This window comes from Elephantulus edwardii, unplaced genomic scaffold (genome assembly GCF_000299155.1).
Source record: "Elephantulus edwardii isolate Elephantulus edwardi_28Jun2011 unplaced genomic scaffold, EleEdw1.0 scaffold00009, whole genome shotgun sequence".
NCBI classification, from domain to species: Eukaryota; Metazoa; Chordata; class Mammalia; order Macroscelidea; family Macroscelididae; genus Elephantulus; species Elephantulus edwardii.
In genome coordinates, this window is record NW_006399759.1 from 5,539,642 (window position 1) to 5,543,724 (window position 4,083).

General features: G+C 43.3%; 1 pseudogene; it reads left to right on the top strand.

Annotated features, from left to right (window-relative positions):
- Positions 1 to 1,958: 1,958 nt before the first annotated feature.
- The window catches only part of LOC102858395, an 8,430-nt pseudogene continuing 6,305 nt past the window's right edge, over positions 1,959 to 4,083 (top strand).

Below are 4,083 nucleotides of genomic sequence, written 5' to 3' on the forward strand. Positions count from 1 at the left end.
CTGTACATCACTGTGTAAAATCGGAAGAACAGATCCCAGGTTCTCCGCTACAAGGGTTAGTAGCAGAGTCATCTGTGCACTTAGGCCAAAGGCCACAAGTTGAATATCCACAATTCGTTCTGTCTACACAAGAATCACCATTTCATGGAGAGAAATCTGTGAAACATACTAAAAAACAACAAATACATAGTAGGAAACCTGACAAAATAAAGGTAGGGCAGAGAGACGTCATGTTTTCAAAATTGAACCTAGGACAAATTCTTCAAGATGTCAAAATTAGGGAACACATCCCACAACCAATATTTCAAAGTGTGGATTCTGAAGAAGTGAAACTAGGGCCCAGTCTGCCAGATTCAAAATTAGCAGAGATTTCTCTTGGGCTTCAGGGCATAAAGCACCTGGACCTTAAACCAGAACCACGCCTACAAGATGTCCAGTTGGGGACTATGACCCCAGGGATGCAACTTCAAGATGTAAACTCTTCAGAGTTAAACTTAGGACCACAACGACAAGATGTAAAATTTGTTCAATTGACTCCAGAGACAAAAATGCAAGAGGCTACATCTATGGAGTTGATCTAAGGAACAGAGGGGCAATAGGGAAAGCCTGACATGTTAGTACCACAGCCATTGTTTCAAGATGTCAAATATGAAGAGGCCAAGCAACTACCAGTTTTTAATAAATCAACCTCGGAGTCACAGACACAATGTTCTGAGTTGATCAAAGGTCCGCACTTCCAAGGCATAAACTCTTCAAAATTGATCCGAGGGTCACAATCTAAAGATGTGGAACCTGTGAAGTGGACTCCAGAGTCCAAGCTCAAAGGCTTAGGTTCTGAGGAACTCACCCTGGAGGCACTGATAGAGGGTGTGGAAAACACAGACATGGCCTCAGGGCCTCCGAAAGAAAATGTGGAATGTGTGTCAACAATCCGCAGAGTTCATCCCAGATGCAGAGCTGGTAAAAAGTGTGAAAGAAACCAGAAGACAAGATGTGTTTCAAGGGAAAAAGTACCTGCATTTACCCCTAAGGTTTCCAGGAATGGCAGATGTGGACATAACTCCTACACCAGAACAGGAGGGTGACAAATCTGAAACAGTCCCACCAAATCAACGAAATGTGAATTTAGAACAGTCAAAGACAGTGCCCGATTCAGAAGATTCAACGTCCTTGGAAATAATTCCAGAGTCAAAATTTGAAGGTATAAAATTTGCTGAACTACAGCAGTATGGTACGGAATTATTAAAAGTGACTCCCAAAGCAGACACAAAACCTAGAACGCTCAATGATGAACCACAGCTGAAAAACATCAAATCTGTTCAATTGAGCATAAGACCACAAACCCACAAAGGGAAACCTTTGAAGACAACTTCAGGACCTCAGCTTCAAGACAGAAAAGCTATGCAGGTAAGCCAAGACTTGGAGTTTAAAAGTGAGACATCTTTGAAGTGGATCCCAAGACCAGAGTTTCAAAGTGCAAAATCTACAGACTTCTCTGGAGGATTACAATCTCCAGATGTTCAAAGAGCAGAGTTAAAAGCTATATACTAGAGTTGAGAGACGTGAAGTCACGTGAATTTATTCTAGGGTCAAAATCTCAAAATACAAAAAGACAGAGTGTGGAAACTCCCGAGTTGTCTACAGGACTCCAGTCACATAAAAGAGACATTTTGAACTCAGTCTCAACACTACAACGTAAAGATGTGAAAATTAAGACATTAAACCAAGATGCAGCGCTTAAAGGTATGAGATCTGCTCAGTGGATACCAGGACCAGGGTTCCAAAGTAGGAAATCTGCAGTGATGCATCCTGGGTCACAATCACGAGGAGACAAACATGTGGACTTGAAGCAGGTGTTGCATGTGAGAGAGGTGGAGTCATCTGGTTTTCCTCCTGGACCAAAAGTTGAGGATGAACAATATATAGTGTTTAGAACTAGGCCACCACAGTCATACAACATGGAATCACCTGAGTTGTCCCGAGCACCACAGTTGCAGAAAAGGGAAGTGTTGGAGTCACCCTCAAAGCAACCTCCAGATGTGAAAATTGTGGAGTTAAATGGAAGTATGAGGTTGGCCCAGTGGATACCAGGATCAGGATTCCAAAGTAGGAAATCTGCAGTGATGAAACCTGGGTCTCAATTTCGAGATGTCAAAGTGGTAGAATTGAAGCCCACGTTATATAGGAGAGACGTGAAGTCACCTGGATTGACATTAGGACCAAAAATTCATGGGTCACAAACTCAAGAACTCAGTTCTGTAAACATTAAGCCTATTACTCCTATGAAAGATGAGACTTCACCTGAGTTTACCCTTGAGCCAAAATCTCGAGTTACAATATGCCACACGGTGAAAACTCCCGAGTTGTCTTTAGGACTAGAGTCACAAAAAGGGGATACTATGAACACTACCTCACAACTACAACAAAAAGATGTGGAAATGAAGGTCTTAAACCAAGATGCAGAGCTTAGGGGTATGAGATCTGCTCAGTGGATACCTGGACCAGGGTTCCAAAGTAGGAAATCTACAGTGACAAAACCTGGGTCACAATCTCAAGGTGTCAGTCCTGTGGACTTGAAGCCCATGTTACATATGAAAGAGGTGAAATCCTGCGGTTTGACCCCAGCACCAAAAGTCCAAGATGAGAAATATGTGGAGACCAGTTCTGGACCCCAGGGGCAGCGCATGAAAACCCCTGAGCTTTCCCCAGAACCACAACCACAGAAAGGGGAAAATTTGGAGTTACTCTCAAAGTTGCAGTCTCCAGATGTAAAAACAGGACAGTTAAACCAAGATGCAGGGCTTGGAATAATGAAGTCGGCCCAGTGGATACCAGGACTAGGGTTCCAAAGTAGGAAATGTGTAGTGATAAATCATGGCTTAAAATATCAAAGTGTCAAACCAGTGGACTTGAAGTCCATGTTACATACAAAACAGGTGAAAAGTTATGGTTTGACCCCAGGACCAAAAGTCCGAGATGAAAAATATGGGGAGACCAGCTCTGGTCCCCAGGGGTTTGAGTTCTCCCCAGAAACACAAGTACAGAAAAGGGGAAATTTGGAATCAGTTTCAAAGTCGCAGCCTCCAGATCTGAGAACTGTGCCGTTAAACCAAGAGCCGGAGCTTAGAAGTATGAGGCCGGGGTTCCAAAGTAGGAAATCAGTCGTGATGAAGCCTGAGTCACAATTTCAAGATGTCAAACTGGTGGACTTGAAGCCCATGTTACATAAGAGAGATGTGAAGTCACCTGGATTGACATTAGGACCAAAAATTCATGGGTCACAAACTCAAGAAGTCAGTTCTATAAACATTATGAATTTGACTCCTATAAGGGATGAGACTTCACCTGAGTTTACCCTCGAGCCAAAATTTCAAGTTACAATATGCCACATGGTGAAAACTCCCGAGTTGTCTTTAGGACTAGAGTCACAAAAAGAGGGCACTGTAAATGCTACTTCACAACTACAACAAAAAGATGTGGAAATGAAGGTCTTAAACCAAGATGCAGAGCTTAGAGGTATGAGATCTGCTCAGTGGAGACCTAGACCAGGGTTCCAAAGGAGGAAATCTACAGTGACAAAACCTGGGTCACAATCTCAAGGTGTCAGTCCTGTGGACTTGAAGCCTATGTTACATATGAAAGAGATGAAACCCTGTGGTTTGACCCCAGCACCAGAAGTCCAAGATGAGAAATATGTGGAGACCAGTTCTGGAACCCAGAGGCAGTGCATAAAAACCTTGAGCTTTCCCCAAAACCACAAGTACAGAGAGGAGAAAATTTGCAGTTATTCTCAAAGTTGCAGCCTCCAGATGTGAGAACTGTGCAGTTAAACCAAGAGCCAGAACATGGAAGTATGAGGTCAGCCCAGTGGATACCAGGACCAGGGTTCCAAAGAAGGAAATCTCCATTGATTAAACCTGGGTCACACTCTCAAAGTATCACACCTGTGGACTTGAAGCCCATGTTGCATAAGAGAGGTGGGACATTCTTAGGCTTGAGGCCAGGATCAAACCTTCAAGGTGAAAAATATATGAAGTTCAGCTCTGAGGCACGAGGGCAAAGCATAAAGAGCCCTGAGTTGTC